This window comes from Galleria mellonella, unplaced genomic scaffold (assembly GCF_026898425.1).
Source record: "Galleria mellonella isolate WM207_F2 unplaced genomic scaffold, CSIRO_AGI_GalMel_v1 utg19, whole genome shotgun sequence".
Classification (NCBI taxonomy): domain Eukaryota; kingdom Metazoa; phylum Arthropoda; class Insecta; order Lepidoptera; family Pyralidae; genus Galleria; species Galleria mellonella.
Genome location: NW_026442028.1, coordinates 2,802,369 through 2,822,805, shown reverse-complemented (window position 1 = coordinate 2,822,805; position 20,437 = coordinate 2,802,369). Strand labels below are relative to the sequence as shown.

Genomic DNA, 20,437 nt, shown 5'->3' with positions numbered 1-20,437 from the left:
TTGTAATATTTGTAGAGGTTTGATTAATCACATTGTGAAATAATCAGATTAAATAATTATGTAGCTTTATAGAGAGGACTATAAGTCCTAATTGGTTGTTGTCATAAGTACTGATAAATTACACATTAAAGTGCCAGGTCAATTATTATATATAGGTATATAGGAAGGACAATAAGTCCTATTTGTGTATGTTGTAGTAGTAGAGGCAATATATTGCATAATTATAATGTGAAAGATATAGATTAAATATATATTTGTATAGAAAGGACAGTAAGTCCCATACAATTATTGTAGCTGTACTATAGTTATACTATATCTACTTCCTTTTAGTGTCTTAGTAAACCTATTTACTAAGAGGATTTCTCAGATAAACAAGTGTTTTAGTGTTTAAATCATCATGATTAAATCCCTAAGAAATTAGGTCTTTAAATAATTATCATATCATTTAACTGAAATTTCTCATATAAATAATTCCAATATTTCCCCTACAGTTATTATAAAATAATAGAAAATTATATAAATTTTCTATAGACTTAGATATAGAATCATAACGTGTATAATCTCCTTTTGTTTGACATCTGTCACATTAATGACGTATTGAATGACGTATTGATGTATTGAATTGAATTTTGATTATCTATCACGACTGTCAACGTAACAAATACTAGCAAGTTTGTTTATTTGTATTTGTTTAATATAATTAAATATAAAATCATCATATATCAACCGTAACATACAACTAAATTATCAGTGACATAAATAATCATGGTTTACTCCAGAAATAATTAATAGTATCCAGTAATGCTGCAGTTTTACATTCATATCAGTAGCCAAGCTTACTTTCAAATTCAAGAATGAACAGAAGATTAGAAGTTTAACATTCTTATTGCAATTGTACTTGCAATACTATATACATACAGTACTAATTCTCAAGAACATTCCTCAAATACATGTGTGGTGAAGATTTTCCCAATATGCTATCTATTTGATTTCTAACCTCTAATGTAAATTTATTAAAGAAGTAAATAATCAGTGTTAGTGTTTGCTTTATTAATATTTAAAGTAATTGTCCTAACTTGATATTAATAGGATAATATCTCCTTGGATACAGTCTGACATAAACATATAACTCAATAATTAAATTTATAAAATACTAATATTATATTTTACTACTTGTATATCTCCATACTATTCCCATAAAATATTCAAAACATGTATATTAAATATAAATCCAGTAAATATTCACTAATATTAACCCTGTCTGAACTTGTCTAGTCAATATAACATGAACAAACAACACACATACAAACCTTATCGCCATGACAACTTTCCTCCTAAATATGAGTAAAATACATAACTTATACTTGTCATTTAATACTAATTTTATACTGTACCTCATACCTAGTTAAGAATAACTATAGTCAGAGAATCCTTTAGTACATTTATTACCATTAGGAAATAAATCCACACCCATAATATCAGCATAATTAAATATTATTAGAAACCAGTAATACATACAGAATTGTTATTATCAGCTTGCTTACTACAATAAAATCAATATTAAAGTTTATAATAAATCAAGACAAAATATCTATTTAAACAATACAGGCTTGTTTACCATAAACACCCCACAGTCACATGAATTTATCTAGTAACACAATTAATAATGTATTAAAAGTATTACATTCACATAATATCACTTGCAACAGTTAAGCTGTCTCTTTGTACATCTGGTGTAAAACAAATCCCCACATGTAGTCATGGATAATCAAATATAGACTAAGAATCATTAATCTGGTCGACCGAGTAATGGTATAAAAACACTTCACCATGAAGCGTTAAGTATGAACAGATATTCCAAACCAACACTGTAATAGTGTAATAAATACAAATATTTCATCATCATCATCGTCTCAACCATCACCAACCCACGACTGAACACAGGCAATTTCCACCGACTGACACAAGGAACGGCCCCACAATACACATAAAACAGTCACTCCAAACAATGGAGGTAGCCCACACCACACTTGCATTCACAGGGTCGCCACTCAATAACCCTCTCTCTCATCAATGGCTGTTTCCCCAGCAATGAGACCAGACCATAGTCACTTTAGTCTATTATCCTCAATAAATAAATAAATACTTTATAATAACTAGATATGAAACTGTTAGTATTGTAATAGTTCAATAGTTGATTCAATAAGTATTTTCCAAAACTGGACAATTAGAACATTGAATCAAATTGATGAAGTTCTATCAAACGACCATATAATTGGATTTTGTATATGAGTAGAATAACGTAAGTACGTAAATTATATTGATGTAAACTTTGTTTAAATGTGATTGCATTTAACGATATACGCATTACCTAAAGGTATATGGACTCGACTAAATACGTATTTTAATAGTTGTTGGGAAAAATATTAAGTATAGACTTTGCCTGTGATCACAGTCAAAAATCTAACTCCGTAGTAATAAATGGAACAAGCTCACCGGATTCTCCAGTCTTCTATTGATTAATTTCACACACTTAATCGATAGTGATACACTAAGATCTCAAACCCCTTCATAGATCCAGTCCCTCCTAGATCTATATTCCAGTTATTTTTTTATTTTATTGCGCAGTTCCTTAAAACACGACTCCCGCGCCATTTTTTCTTTTTTTTTCTTTCCAACTATCTATATTGCGCAATTCCTAAAAAGCGACTCCCGTGCGCCCGCCGATCTGCCGGCTCTCCTCTTTTTTTTTTTTTTTATTCTTTCTCTAATAACGTCATAGATTATGTCACCGAAGGGTAGATATTTCAATAATCAGATTTAGCCTATTATTCGAACTGAACTTTTCTTTAAATTCAATTTAATTATATGTTAACGTATTTTGGTATTTTATATTAAATTGATTATCGAATTTATAAAACTTTAAAGACTCTCATAAACCTTAGTAAACTGTGTTGTATGTATTTTTTTACACCTAATGATAAAAAGGTAAACTATAATTTGGTTATATATAAAATATAATATATTTTTGTTTAATTTATTTAATTTTCTTGTGACGTCCACTACACTTTGGAAACACATCAAAGGAGTTTCCCTTCTGTGTCAATATTTCATATATGATAACGTCTTCTCTGTATACTATTGTGAACCTTGACTTTGAAGTTTGTTTATATTAAATAGCTCAGCTTTCGCAGCGGTCACCCATAGGAACCCCTTGTTTCTTTTCTATGTACTTATATGGTATTAAACCTATTGTACTATAGGCGAACCGTCACAAGGTCCCCGAGGCGTGCAGAGTAATTCAATGTACAGATACTACAAAGTTTACGATTATTTGAATAATTTAATCGACATACACGTGTTTGTGGGGCGGGCGGAATTCGGCCATTCCCCTACTCACCCCTTTGTATAACAGATACCTGTGAACGTTGCCTGCAGCTAATGGGAACAAAACCTTGAGTGTACTAGTATCTATTCCGGAATATTCTATATTATCTTTCCAGCCATTAATTATTCAATAGCAAATATAGATCTTCTGTATAGTCTTTCACTACCATATTAGAAACCCCATACACGGTTCCACAATTTATGCAATTGGCCAATGTATATTTGCATAGAGCAACGGAGAGTAATTCGAGAAGTCACATATAGTAAAGCACCGTCATGAAAATTAATCTTTTCGAATAAAAATTAATCATTTAAATCGGTTCACAATCGGTTGCAAAAAGGATGACAGACGACGCAGAATGGGCGAAGATATCACGCAACCAACCATACGCACCCAAACCAAATCTGATGAAAAAAAAAAATATATAAGCAAATTTTCGAAAATGCATTGCTCTGTGGTCGAATTACTATATAATAACGTGTTTAATACACAAGGTTTTCGATCGGCCCCGAAGAGCTCCAGTTCTTACGCAACCTGCCCATTGATGCAAAATCAGTTCGAACCGGTTCGTGGAAACCGATACTGGACCGTGTTTTGTATCGGGCTTAGACATATATACCTCAAGATGGAGCACCAATGTAAAAAACGACACGTTTTTTAAAACGGAACAAAGCGCGCCAACTTTCTGTGTTGCAAGTAAATTGATTAAAAATTCCTCAGGTCAGGTGCGACCTTATTTAAAAATCCACAAATTTTTATAAATCTAAATTGTGAACAAATTTTTTCACATGTAGTACAAAAATATATCTGCATATGATTATATAATTTCATAAAAATGTATTAATTAAATTGCAGTTGCTTTCAATGATTTTAATTATGACGAATAGTCTATTCTCAGACATCAATCAAAATAGTGAATGAAGATAAGCATCATTATGAATCATTGTAATCAATTTACTTTAATCTATCTTTTCGTATTTATTCGTAAGAATTCTGTATTGCTTTTATTTTTCAACTTAACCGTACGATATAAATATTTCCCACTTACGAGTAATAACAACATTTTATTATCTCCATTTACACATACATGAATAAATAAGTTGACATATTTTTGGCAAAGCGTTTTTTTTAAGACTCTCCATCTGAAGGTTTATAATCTATGATATTGTTATTATATCGACCTGTCATGTTTTCGATTGGTGAAATTTTAATACAGACCCCGGTGCTTTTGCCAAAAGCAGAAAATCCGGTGTCTTAATAAGACGGTCTCGCAGAAATTTTATTTTTATTTCCAAATACCCTCATTCTTAAGCGGCTTTCAAAAAAGAAGGTTCTCAATTCGATTATTGTTTTTTGTGATTACGTCTGAACCGATTTTCATGACTCTTTTGCAATCGATAAAATTTACTCCTTTGTTAAGGTTCTTTATAAATATTTACAACAATTTAAACTACTCTTATATATTGTTATATGCTGTTGTAAATTTTTTAGCGGAGCAAAAACTGAAGAATTATTTGTTACAAAGCGTTCTGATTTCGGATTCTTAATAAAAAAAAAGAAAAATTAAAAGTAACATATCTAGAAAACATTTCGTCGTTTATCGGTGTGCGTGTATGTTTACGATAAAACTCGTTTTTGCAGATTCTTATACATATCAATAAGTTTTCTAATTGGGATTCCTTATTGGTAAATAATTGGGATTTCTTAATTATATTTTACTTGAAACTTATACCAGATACTACAAGCATTAAATAACCCGTTGAAGTGGCAAACTGACAGAGACAAACTCGATTTTACATTTATAATACACGTATTATAAGTGTGGTTAAAACAAACGTTTTATATATCTATAAAAACGATCACGTAACATATGTTCGGTTGTCCGCACCCGTTTACGCTACAATGGGTTCCCTTGCGAGACACCAACCGCAAGGGTTCACCGCAAACAATTTAAGTATTTGCAATATCGAAGCTTCACTAGACCGGCAACCGATCGAAATATTCATTGCTGATTTACCCGACTGCAAATGAAAGAAGGGGGAATTATTGTCATGTGTATGTATTGCTTGAATATAAAGTAAAGCTTATTGCTTTAACATATATTCAAGTAGATATAGAATTTATTATATTTTTAATGTAAACATTTAAAATATTTTTTTATACAATTTAGAATGGCATACAAGCTGACGGCCCATCTGATGGAAATTGGTATCCGTCGCCTATAGACGTGAGCAGTACCATGGACATAACAGAGTATACTGTTTCGCCCATGATACCCCCCATGCGTTGCCATTCCTGAGGACTCAGGTGTTATTCCTCTGTATCCAGTAAATTCACGCCATATCCCACCCTTCAAACCTAAACACAGCCATGCAAATACAACTGCTTTACGGTTGAAACACGAATGGGACAGAGGTACCCAAGCAATCGACTTTTGTACAAATTCTCCCTCTGGTAAATATTTAAGACAGTTTTTTGTTACCTCGGTCAGTAATAGTCCCAAAATTTGGCATAGGTATTTATAAAATATAGTCTACTTTTATCATAATCTTGGGGATCATCATATCAGCCTTTAATTGTCCACTGCTGAACATAAGCCTCCCTCTTGGGGGGTTTTCCAATAGTTGCCACGCTTGACAGGCGGTTTGGCAATCGCAGTTAGGCTTTAGGTATTTTAAAAGGGACGCTGCTGCCCACCCCTCGCTCTCTCTTAGGCCACTCTTACGACACCCACGGAAAAGGAAGGGATGGCCTATTCTATGCCGGAACCAAAACGACAAAAAAGAATTTCAAAAAACGTGTTTACAATTATATATAAGGCTAACAACGTACAAACAACTCCTCTCGTGTTGCAGGCGTTCGTGAGCGACGGTAGCTGCTTTCCATCAGGTGGACCGTCTGGTCATTTGCCTATTATTACATTAAAAAAAAATTATAAACCTTAGGAAACAACTTAAAATCAAAGGTAATTACAAGTAGATCTCGAACCATCAATTACATTACGTCCATGACTGCATCGGATTCGAGTTCTTTGCACTTCGTTCAATTAAGGATGCAATTTCTAAAGGGGGCTGGACGCAGCAAGCACCTCCCCGAAATTCGCGTTGTCTGAATGCATATTAATAATTTGGACGCAAAAAAATAATTCTTTTTTCTGCAAATGGCGGGAAACTTATCAACTCATAATTGCTTAATTATCAATGTTGTATAAGTACACTGTAATGATCCCCATATCGCTTTGTATTTATTTATCATTAAGTTTATTCTTTTCATATATAGCATCAAAAGATACTGTGATGCTTAGAAAGTAAATCAAAGTAAAACAGAAATGAGAACAATTCACAGAATTTTGTAAAAAATATAAAAGACAGTCTTATTACTAGGGCAGACATCTAATCATACGAACAGTTTTTTAAAGAAAAAAAAAACTGAAGAAGGCTGTTATTCATGATTATATTATGATGATGATGATATGAATACAGATAGAATACCTTAAAAGAAAAATAAACACAAACACTTCTTAGAAGAAGAATAGACAGTAAAACAAAATAACAAGACAAAGAGAAGCCTGAAAACAAATAGTTCAGAACTAATTTATCTCATATAATAAAAATAATAGACCATATGGTTTATTGATACTAAGTGGTTACATGAATTTCCGTGGATTGTCTTTTACTATTTGCAAAACCTGATGCACTCTTGCATTGCCAATGCTTTTGGTATAAAAATCTTGATTCACCATACCCAGTAATTTCACTTACTTAGCTTAATCTTGAAACCGGGGTACAAAAAATACTTTTGCAAAATACTGAATACTTCGAATGAACGTAGGCTACTTTTTAAAAATCAAATGCTGTCAAGAAATTACTGGCATTCTCGCTTACTACGGTGTTATGTAGAGTGATAAAATTTTATCATCTGGCTTACAGTTCTTAAGAACCAGGTGCATTGATTCGAAAGGAGCCCGAAAACTTAATTCCCATAATTATATTTCAATTTTTGATATGTACTGACATAATATTATTTCTGACAGGCCAACTTGGGTGGTAGAAAATTATAAATACAGTTATTTTACCGAAATTTCTCGACAATGATAGTTGTATGAAAGCCAGTCTTGAACTAGATCGAATCTCGTATCTTTTATTTATTTCCTTTAGCAGGTTTTATAAAGGAATTTTCTTATTTAGTCACTCATTTGGAAATTATGAAACATATATATTTTTTAAATGACTTGACATGATATTTAAATTGATGGTTTACATGTTCTATATGCCTGATAGCACCATAGTTATTACAGATCATTCTGTGATGTTTAAGATACTCTTGGGTCTGCAGTTCTGTACATAGTCGATAGACAAATTTTAATATCACATTTAACAGGAAATAGTTAATATTTAGAAGTCCAGCGACGGTACCTATGAATCTTATAATTGTCATTCAAGCTGTTAATCAGAGCCCTTTGACTGTTAGCATTGCAGTGAACATAAATAATTTGACCACTTTTTCACGCTTTATGATGAAGATACAAATACTATCTGCTTGGTACTTATATCTTATAATATCATGGACCTGAAAACCTGGAAAAGAAAATCCAGCCTTAATTTCATGAGTGTTTATGGAAATATGAAATTAAACGGGCGTACTTACAAATAAAGTTAACATATCAATGTCTTTAAAAATATCTCTTGCAAAACTCGGCGAAATGTTATCTTTTACAGCAGATTAAGTAGAATCCCGAAAATTGTATACAAATACATTAAAGGTGCACAAAATCCCAGCATAGTAGACCCTTACCATCCCACGGTCAAGGGCTTTTTTGGGCAAATAATTTTGGACCAGTTCCTCCGTGCGTTGACCCTACAACGCCTCGAGCGTTGGAAATTGAACCGATTTCAGGTTGGAAATTGGACATCGCAACGTTGTTTTTGCTTTGCACGTTATTAATAATTAGATCACGGAGATGTCCAATGTTGGAAATTGTTAGGGTTGAAGCATGTGCTGTGTTTTGGTCTTTATTTTCATTATTTAAATAGAAATATTTATATACAAGCAACGCACTATATCTACCTTTTAATTTATAATTTTTTTGGATATCAGCAGACTGTCTAGTCTAGATTATTAATTTGTATATATTTTCATTTAGTTCTTTTTAAACATTAGATATTAGTATTTCTTATTCAGTATTCTGTCATGTGTTAGTATCACGAGAACGAAGTCGTGGATAAAAACTAGAATAGAAAAATACTGCAATGTGAAAATTTATTTTACTTATACTTTATTGTACACACCACTAATACATAAAAATTTGACAGAGGTAAGCAAATGTACAAAGGCGAATTTAACTCTAAAAGAGCTCTCTTCCAACAAACCCAAGATTGCAGTTGATGTGAATATGAAGTTATCTTAAAGTTTACTATAGTATGAAGCTATTGGATTAGAGATTACACAATATAAAGCATTACAACACATAATAAACCATGAAATAATCAAATTCACAAAGTTTAAACGCTTTCGTTCTCAAAAAGGGCTACTAAAGTTTATTACCCGTATAAATCACATTGGGCTGTACAAACTGTAAATTTGGCCAGTATATTCAATGTGGCCGCTATTTAGTGGCATAATATTGTTAATTTGTATGTGTCCAAATGATGTTGGTTAGTTGCGATAGTGCTGTGAGTATATAATGAGGTTGATTTGATTTTGGTCGGGTTTTAAATGTTTAATTACGTTCTGTATTTTGCATTAAATAATCCAGTATACCAACGTCAAGGATTACGGAATAATGTATTATTACAGTAAAATAAAGGTACAAATAGACTCGTGCTTGGCAAAAAAATGAATTAGTATGGGGCCAACAAGAATAAGCACTACCGAATGTGATAAAAACTGCCTAACAAAATTGGTTTAAATTGGAGAAGATATCTTACGTTAGTCTTTAGAAATGACAAGTCCTGGGAGTTATAGAATAGTCATAGAATACTATACACAAAAATTCTTAGTAATGCTTAAAAAGCATTAAAAATGGCAAATTGACTATTTATGTTTCTCAGGATTTGATAAATTGAACTATTGCCTTTATTGTAATTTAATACAGTCAGATATCTAATGTCTGATAATTCGATGTCTGATAGTCTGATGTCTGATAGTCTGATGTCTGATAGTCTGATGTCTGATAGTCTGATAGTCTGATGTCTGATAGTCTGATGTCTGATAGTCTGATGTCTGATAATCTGATGTCTAATAGTCTGATACCTGATAGTCTGATGTCTGATGTTTGATAGTCTGATGTCTGATAGTCTGATAGTTTAATGTCTGATGTCTGATACTCTTATGTTTGATAGCCTGGTATCTGTCTGATACCAAGCTAGTCCAAAATTTGGCAGTTTGATGTCAGACAGACAAAGTCACAAATATGAATTAGTGCTAAATATTTTCGAGTTCATATTAAAGGTTAAAAATCTCGGTCTCGTTAATAAAGACATTCTCATGGTGCCCTGCTATTTATTCTCTTCAGGTTTCGGTACTGACATTTTATATTCTGTGTCGCCAACCAACCTGTAATTCTGGGAAGGCGGCGGCATGCGATCCTTTCGTTAATATTAGCTTAATGAGTGCATAACAGCCACAACTTTTTACAGTGCTCTTTTGTACACAGTTGCTTATTGCAATTGCCATTTTTTTTTTAATTTAATAAGTGTTGAAATTTTATATGTCGACTGTTACTGTTCAATTAAAATAAAAAGGAATTTGCCAGTTCAACTGTACTTTGATATAGGTATGTTACACGACACATATGTCATTTGATGATTGTTCTGAAACTATTGTATTTACTTTCGAGATTGTGTCTCGTAGTACTTTTATTTTTATTAATGAAATATAAAAGTTAGTAAAAAAACTACCTTACATTTTATTTTAAAAATATATTAATATATTTTTACAAGTCATATAGAAAAGTCAAGAAGGCAGTGTGAGGCAAAGCCAAATGGAAGAAGATACATAATTTTGTAGCCTTAACATCGAGTTATTTTTTTTTATACAACTATAAAATAATAAATGGTTAATCTATCTATTTATATATAACTGATCAAGTGGAATTTAAAGAACTTATTATATTACCATACTTACCTTATGAAATTTCTGTAATGAAATCAAAAAAATATGCGATCATAGAAACTTCGTTAAATACCAGTTAACAAGTTACATATCAATACATATAAAATAAATAACCATTAGTTTTAAAAATATTATTTATACTTTATTGTACACAAAAATTATATAGTTATAATTTATATTAAATGAAGATGTACAACGGGCGAGTTTAACTCTGTAAGAGTTCTCTTCCAACAAACCTTAATATATTAAATATTGCATCCCTAATTTTATTACTGGTATTTCGTCGTGGATTGCATACGTGTAAAAAATACAAAAATTTTAAATCAACCGAAGATATTTTAAATACCATTTAATTAATTATAAAAGTTTTAATTAAAATAATATAGCGGTCCTTAAATATAATGGGAGGCAGTATCATCTATTCCGTCATCATAACGTGGCGTGAGCCTACATAATTTAAGCCCTTTAGTATCGCAAAGTGTGAGTTATGGCAATCGTTATACACATTAATAGATCAACACCATTACAACAATGTTACCACCATATAAATTGGGAATTTATCCCGGTACACGTTGTTTTATGGGATAATATTATAAAGACATGCTGATATATTTCTATTTTTTAAATTGATATATTGGCATAGAGCCGTGACGGAATTCGATTAGTTACTAAGTCTTAGTTAATTTTAAATTTTCGCGTTGTTTATATATATTTTAAATTCACAATCGGGACAGGTGGTTGATTACTAAACAAAAATTGACACGAAATACTAGATGACGTTAGAATCAAGACTTGTGGTTTTTGTTCATTATTATGGAATAAATAATAAATTGACATAAAATTTCTAAATTGGCGGGTGGTTTTATTTATTTTTTATCGATATAGTAATAATATATAATATTTTTGCCTTTATTCTCTTGTATTGTACAACTTTATAAAAAAAAAAACACAAACAAGCAAGAAATATTACGATTTTATGGATTCTTTATACAGGAAAAGATTGCATATTATCTGTCACTTTACATTCATATATAATAATAAAAACCACTCGTCAAATTAAAAATTTTACTTCAAATTATCTTTTATTATAAAATAATCAACAAAATCAAGTCTCGATTCCAGCACCATCTAGTATTTCTCATCACATTTTGTTTAGTTTTGATCACCCATCTTAAGGAGACGCGATGACAGTTAAATACATATGTCATATTTATTGTCCATTGAAAAATTGGTTCATTAATTTTTCTTTTTTCTACATAACAAGCCATATATTTAAATATATTTGAGTCTAACAGGCGTCTAACTAATGATACAATCCGCGTTGCCAAGAAAAATAGCGTGCAACTAAAATAGACCCGGTCACCGGCAAAGTCAAAGGAAATATAAGTCCTGGAGGCGACCGACAGACTGTGCTGATGTGATCACTTTATACTGACCACTTACCGCTTATATCAGTAACTGCTACAGGGAAAGTGCATAAACTTAGTTTACTAGAGTTTTATTAGGTTTATTCCATCTGTACCAGGGGTGGCCGACTTGACTAGACCCAAGATCTACTGACGAAACCCTGTGCAATCTACCATAATTGATATTTATATATTTCTTGAAATCTCAATTGAAACAACATAGTTCAGTACACAATTATGTAGTATTGTAGTATTATTTATTTTATTAAAAGGGAAAACATACAACTGAAAATTATTCTTAGTAACTATGTACTTATTTATATTAGTGAGGGCATCGCGTTTGAGCATCTTCCGCTAGATTAGCGCAATATTATATTTTTTGCTTTGCCACAATCGACTGGACTAGTAGTCGCGGTCGACCGGTTCGCCACCCCTGATATCAATATATATATATATATATATATATATATATATATATATATATATATATATATATATATATATATATATATGCAGTCACTCTCTATAAATATTTGTAAAACAGTCCAACTTTTTTTTTATTCCAGTATAAGTAAATCGAATAACTTTTAATAATAATAGATTAACTTTTATTAGCGACTTCGTTCGAGTGACCAGAGGAACCACCATGAAATTTTTCCTAAATTTCTAAGGTGAGCGGAACAAAAAATTTATGTTAAAAATACATATCGTTTAAAAATACAAAAATATCGTTCCTTTGGTCTATCATGATAAGATTTATAACAAATGAAATATAATATTAAGCTTCATTTACTGGGCCGAATTCGATATGAACAGAAACATGAAATTGAGTCCGAAAATTCCAGATTACAATTCATGGTAGACCCAAGACTACTGACCGGAATAAAAAGTAATCTACGTCCTTATCCATCCTATGCAGTAAGTGTATACCAAATTTGACAACGATTAGCTAATCCGTTAAAGCGCTAAGAAGTAACAAACAAACAAATTTATTTTCATATTTATAATATTAGTACATGAATATTTATTTTTAAAACTTATGTTAATTGTTTTTTTTTTTAAGAATACTACTTACTTACTTACTTTTTTAAGAATACTTAGAATGGCAAACAAGCTGCTAGCCCACCTGATAGAAAGTGGTAACCGTCGCCTATAGACATGAGTAGTACCATGGACATAATGTACCCAGTAAATTCACGCTATATCCCACCCTTCAAACCGAAACACAGCCATGCAAACACAACTAATTCACGGTTGAAACACGAATGGGACAGAGGTACCCAAGCAATCGACTTTTATATAAAGTCTTCCTCCGGTATAGAAGAATTCACATATTTTTTAATAATCTTTTCTTATTAATATAAAAAAATATCAAATCGATGAAACGGCCGCATGTTTTGTAGGAAAAGTATTTTAATATTTATAAACAAAAAATTATTTACATCCATTTGTTCGTTTTTTTTTTATTATTATATCAGCTGTTAATTAGCTCCTCTCCCCCTCCATTCGGGGGATTTTGCCAGTAGTTGCCATGCTCGGCAGGCAGATTGGCAACCGCAGTTAGGCATCGATGACTTTTTGAGAGAGACGCTGCTGTACATCCCTCATTTTTTTACATATCAGAATAATTATTTCTAACCCTTTAAGATAAATCAGTGCATTAATAAACCAATCCCACTTTCTTTTTTAATTTTTGTTATAGAAACGTAATAATTTGAGATATTTCACTCTTCACCGCCACACTATCGGGCGGTGAGTGACCTCCCGATTGGTATCTCGCCGCCAAAACATGCGCTTGCACTTAAAATACCACTAACATGTATGTTATTCTAAAAATAAATTAATTACAGTATAATAATATGCAGCACACAAAAATAAAAAAAACAAACTTTTCATTCATCAACGTATCAGCCTTTAACTGTCCACTGCTGAACATAATCCTCGCCATTGGCTGGTTTAGCCAGTAGTTGCCACGCTTGGCAGTCGTATTAGCAACCGCAATTAGGCTTTGGAAATGTTTTAAGAGGGACGCTGCTGTACATACCTCGCCTTCCCTTAGTCGCCTTTCATGACACCTACGGGGAAGGAAGGGATGGCCTATTCTATGCCAGGACTACACGACCACTACTTCAGTGTCTGTCTCAAATTCTTTTTGCGATAATAAAAGAAACCGATTTTCTTTGCGGGGCAAATTTTTAAGTCGAAGGATGGGCAGCAGTGCCCCTCTTAAAACAACACTAAAACCTAAATGCTTTTGTCAACCCGCTTTCCAAACGTAAAACTACTGACAAAACTCCCCTTAGGGCGGGCCTATGTTCAATGGTGAACAGTTAAAGGCTGATATGATGATGATGATGAGACTGAAGTAAATACTAAAAATTGGAGAAATAAACAAAATCTATTGAAAAACACAAAAAAACAAAAAAAAAGACAAGTTGAGAACTTCCTACTTTTGGAAGCAACTAACATGCAAATAATGTGCATTAAATCATAAATACGAATCTATAATCGTTATATTTTATAATACATTTTGAAATTCAAATTACTCAGAAGCAAGGAAGTTTACAGCAAAGGAATGTCTGAGTGGCCAGTGGGTTTTATAGGGGTTTTTGCCATAAAATGAATATTCGCGTGTTACGAACTCCCATGATCCATACTGTTCTGAATAATGGTTAGCGAATGCCTATAAAACGTAATGAACTAGATCGTTAACATCTAGATGGAGTATTTCTTAATAAATGAGACGTAATAACTGCTTTTTTTCTTTCAAAAAGGCGTGTTTTTAAATTTCTCAGTGAAATGTTTCTTAACAAAATGAATGTATAATATATTTATGTAATATTTATATATAATATAAATAAGGTAATGAGTATTTAAATTATAAAACATAATAGCAGTATAGTTTAAAACTATGTACCACAAAATAAAACCAACTTCAATCGTGGCAACTAAAATCGTGGTATCCTTTTAAACAAAAGAAAAACAATCCAAATCTGTTTATAAGTAACGAAGTTATGAGGTAACAAATAATAAAAAAAAAACTCAGAATTGAGAATCAAATCCTTTTTCTGAAATCAGTTGAAAAGCTTGCTTTACGTTCAGAAGTGAAGAAAAATTAATTTGTGAATGTGACCGACAAAAGCCGACAGGAGTCGATCACAATCCGATTGGACTACCTAAAGGGTAGGTCATGCACTTGCTGACTACTGTACTTGCTAACTGTAATAACAATTATTGAATGTATGTACATCACACACCCTGACAAGAGATTGAAAAATTGAACACTTAGTATGAAAAAACAATAGTTCACCGTTTTTGAACATTTTTCGAATCTCGACGCCCCATCTAGAAGCGTACAATCTAAGGTAACGGCAACTCGTATGGTAATACGTATTAACATTTTCATAGCCCGGTGCATTTGCACGTCGAATCGCGATTATTTTGTTTTTGCTAAAAAAAAAAAAAAAAAAAGTAAAAACGCAACTAACTTAATCCAAGCGGTAAGTTTTTTTCTCTTAATTATGTAACGCCTTTGTCTCCTTAAATGGATTAAGGAATTTATAAGGGTTAAGAGACTCGTTATTTTTGCTCGTTATCAAAACACGCGATGCGGCTTATTTATGTAACTGGGGGTCGACAGGGTCCTTATGGGTGGGTAGATAGAACCATGTAGGTGCAAAAAATATTTTACTGAGCTAGGTCTTTTGTGGAAATCCATATCACTGGCTAGCCAGCCATTAATATATGTGCGACTGCTTACATTTAAAGATTGAATAGTATTGTTCTTAGTATATATTCTTAGTAAATATATATATTCTTCCAGTCAACCTAACACACTGGCACAGGAAGTAGTGAGTGAGTAAAATAAATATTTACATAGATTACAAATCATTATATATATAATAATGATTTGTATATATGCACTTATGTTTAATCACTCAGAATTGATATCTAGCTAACATCTTTGAATATGTTATCATAATTGAAATTTCCGTTTCCTCTTCTTAAGACACCATCTCCTATCGAAGGTTGGCGCCCATTATAGCGATCTTTACTTTATCCACCGCCATTCTAGAAAAGAACTTGTTAATACCGAAGTAGCAGTTTAATGATAGATCATCATATCAGCCTTTGCTCCACTGATAAATCTCACCCTTGGAGGTTTTGCCAGTAGTTGCCATGCTTGGCAGGCGGATTGGCAACCGCAGTAGGTAAACGTAAGGTAGGGCAATGGGCCTTTTAAGGTAGAGTATTGCCTGTCAATCCCCCAAAGATACGGCCATGCGTCTCTGTTACCGTGTCAGCGCCCTTCTTAAAACACCACCAAAAGCCTAAATGCGGTTGCCAACCCGGCCGCCAAGGATGGCGACTACTGGCAAAACCTCGCAATAGGGAGAGGCCTATGCTCAACAGTAGACAGTTAACGCATGATGATGATGATGCCACCATTTATTGGTACCCCACCAGCGTACACCGATAGCAGAGGCGTGGTTACCATTCCACTATCATCCATTAAAAAAATGCCTCATTTTACTTATAACTTGTCAAAAGGAAATGAAATGAAAAATTTCTATAATTAGTTTACCCACGTTAATTATTTTAAGCTAAAATTGTTTACTAATTATGCTAAATATAGAAAAACATGCTTTTCCAAGCACGTGAATATAAATTCAGGGTCATCTAACTTCATGTCACTTTGTAGACTATAACAAATTAAGTTTTGGATGTTATCGCGAACAGATGTTCGACGAAAACAGATATTATCGTAGTTCCGAGCGTTTATAAATTAAGCCGCCGGTGCTATACCCCTGTAGCATTATTCCCTATACGAATAGAGTTCAAAATTGAATACACAAAAATTGTTTTCAATGACACTTTTAGACTTTCCAAATACCATTTGCTGACGATATCATTATCTCTTATTGGGCCGGCCCGTCTAATGTCTATTTGGTAGATGTTAGAATGTATACATATGTTACTGTAAAAGCCCCAACTACGGTAAATTTAAAATATTCTAGTAAAACCTAAGATTTGCCAACTTTTAAAAATGGTAAAAATCCGAAACGTTCTGTGACCATAATTACATTAGAAATGTGGTAAATGTCAAAAACTAAACATACTTTTTACACATATTTAATGCATAATGCGCGTACTCGTGGTCGTGAGTAGATAATAGTTTGGTTTGGTGAAAGACTTATAAAAATTACCTTTTTCTTTAAATCCTTACATTTATCAACTCATGTTGTTAATTCCTAAGATTTACTGGTTAAACCAAAGATTTATTGTTGTACAAACTTTTACAGTAAATGTAAATAAAAAAAGTAAATATACATTAAGAATGTATGACTCGATATAGATATAAAAACAGTGCAAGATTAAGCAGACGTGTTATAAAAATTACTAAGTAACTTCAAAAAGTAAGAGGTTCTCTCAACTTGTCTATATTTTATACACAAATTCTAAACCGATTTTGATAATACTTGTGTTGGTCCGATATAATTAATCTTAATTTACGACATTTAAGATCCGAAATATCCAACTTTTTCCTTTTATATATCTCTGGCTGTATCCCGCGACTTTGCCCGAATGAATCAGTACATAAAGTATTCTATGTACTAAGTTCGGATATAAGCTACCAATGTACTAAATTTAATGCAAATCCGTTGAATAGTTTTTGCGTGAAAAATTAACAAACAACCCTCCATCCTTACAAACTTTCGTATATACGTATATAATATTAATAAGATTGTGCGTTTGTACTGGATTTTGTCTCATCATATCAGCCTTTAACTGTCCACTGCTGAACATAAGTCTCCTCCTTGGGGGGTTTCACCAGTAACTGCTACGCTTGGCAGGCGGATTGGCAACCGCAGTCAGGAGATGTTTTAAGAGGCACGTTGCTGCCTATACCTCACCCTGCCTTAATTGGCTTTTACGACTTACGAAAGGAAAGGATGTCCTATTCTACACCGGGACCACACGGCCATTTGATTTTGTCATTTTTGGTAACACCTTATGGTGATCAGAAGGAAACTGTACAAAAGTCTGACATACTTATAGTATACATGCATAGCTCTATACTTGCACTGCTGAGTTTCAGTTTCAAGGCGTAAAGCAGTCAGCAATGTCTTAGCCCTCAAGAATGGCAACTGAGGAATACCGTAAGCATTATGAAGAGTGAACAACTTTACCGCTTTCTATCAGATTGGCCGTCATTTTGGTTGCAGTTTTCACCATCGACTTGAACCGTTCCACGTCATATTGCTCAGGGAATACGTGAGCCAGGAAAGCATTTTAAACCTTGACAATTTGCATTAGGAACGATTATGCAAATCGCTTTACTAGTATTAATGATATTTCAGAGACTTCAATACCTATATAATATGGGTAGTTCTATAGTGTTCGACACAATAAATGAGAGTGATAGATTTTCAAGGCACTTTCTTCCACGCACAACCACTCTTTAGAATCAACTTCCAGCAGCAGTATTTCTGAACCGATACGACATCATAACCTTTAAGAAAAGAGCATATTCCTTTTTAAAAGGCCGGCAGCACATCTGCAATGCCTTTGGTGTTGTGGGTGATCATGTGCGGCGGTAGGCACTTACCATCGGGTGAGCCGCATGCTCTTTTGCCCTTGTGTTATAAAAAGAAGATGCCTTACTAGAATTCCGATTTAGAAACATACATCAATATCACTGTTAAACAAATAAAATTTAAATTAAGAGCATACATTCTGTCCAAAGTTGCTAAAACAGCAGAATATTAATGTCAGTACTTACTGTTTGAGAACGAAACGTAAAGTGCCACACACACGAGCCCAATATATTTTGTATTGTATGTATCTTTGTATGCGTTTGCATGCTAATTAAATAAAAATAAATATATAGGCTCCACCCTCAATCAGACAGGTGAACTTACAAGCACAACGTTAGTATATTAACAAATAATGAATAAACCTTAAACTAGAAAATAAATTCCGTTATTTTTTTCCAATTGTAGGAAGATGATAGCACTGGCGAAGCGCTTTGGTCCACTGACCACTGTCCAGACGAGGTACCGTCAGCAGAAACACGACTTAAAAAATATATCACCCTTAAATAATAATGGGGAGATAATAATGAGTTATAATTTGCCCAGCAGTGGGACACTTTACAGGGTTTTTAGTATCACAAAATTATCACAAGAGCACAACCAAGTCTCAAACCAAAAATATACATGTTATAGATAGTTTAGTTAATTGAACTCTATCACCAGACACCAAAGTCGTTTTCTGAACGGGCAAGAAATTCGATTAACTTATTTAAAATAGATTGAAATTGTATTAATACCAGATTTCTGAATATAGAAAAGCTCGATGTTACTAATATAGATCATACCCGTAATCTCAGCTTTTAATAAATGATCACTATTGAGTATATTATTTTATTAATAATACATTATTTTAATTGTAATTTCTAGGCCACCATTAATAGGCTACCCCTTCCTTAGCCGTGTGGTTCCGGAAAAGAATAGGCCACACCTTCCTTTCCCAAGTTGTAAAAGGCGCCTAAGGGAATTAATGGCAACAGCGTCCCCCTTGAAACATTATAAAAAGCCAAACTGCGGTTGCCAACTACTGGCAGTTAACGACTTATATAACATTGAGTATTTTTTTTTATACAACTTACCCTTTACTTGATACCCCCCATGCGTTGCCATTCCTGAGGACTGAGGTGTTATTCCTCTGTACCCAGTAAATTCACGCTATATCCCACCCTTCAAACCGAAACACAGTCATGCAAACACAACTGCTGTACGGTTGAAACACGAATGGGACAGAGATACCCAAGCAATCGACTTTTGTACAAAGTCTTCCTCTGGTGGTAAGTATATGATTTTAACATTAATTCACTTTGTGTATTGTAATTTTTTAATTAAATGTCATATTATCCTACTATTATTATAAACGCGTAAGTTTATGAGAATGCATGGATGAATGTTTATTACTTTTTCACGCAAAAATGATTTAAATGAAATTTAGTACACAGACAGGTTATGTCCTACTTACATACATACATTATATACATACTTTATATGCTGATATATGCATTCAAAGCCGCAGAATATAGCTACTTATAACTATGGCTGTTTTTTCTTCATTTTTTCATCATTAAGGCCTTAAGCTAATTTGTCATTTGAAATTGCATAATTTTTTTTAATTAAATGTTTGTTTGCTGACTGTACCGAGCGTCGGCTCCTCACACAGACTGCAGAGTAATGAATATATTTTTTTACCTTTTTTGTCCGTATGTATACTTAGTGAGGTTTTTACCACCGATTCACCACCCGCGACGCTTTCTCCGCGGTCACCCACTGTTCACTATTTGGCTTTACAATTTAAAAAAAAAAAACATAACGAAGGTACAAGTACTGGACGCATAAAGTCTTTTTTTTAATCAGTTGCAATGGATGAATGTGTAATTATTTAATAAGTATATTCTACATATGTTAATTGACTCCAATTCGATAATTTCAATAATGAATTC

General features: G+C 32.8%; 1 long non-coding RNA gene across 1 annotated transcript; it reads left to right on the top strand.

Annotated features, from left to right (window-relative positions):
* The first annotated feature begins 4,412 nt into the window (after window positions 1–4,412).
* Window positions 4,413–6,621, top strand: LOC128200497 (uncharacterized). The gene is made up of 2 exons (XR_008252740.1): window positions 4,413–4,536; window positions 6,244–6,621. It is a non-coding gene; the product is annotated as an uncharacterized LOC128200497 (long non-coding RNA).
* The last annotated feature ends 13,816 nt before the right edge of the window (window positions 6,622–20,437 follow it).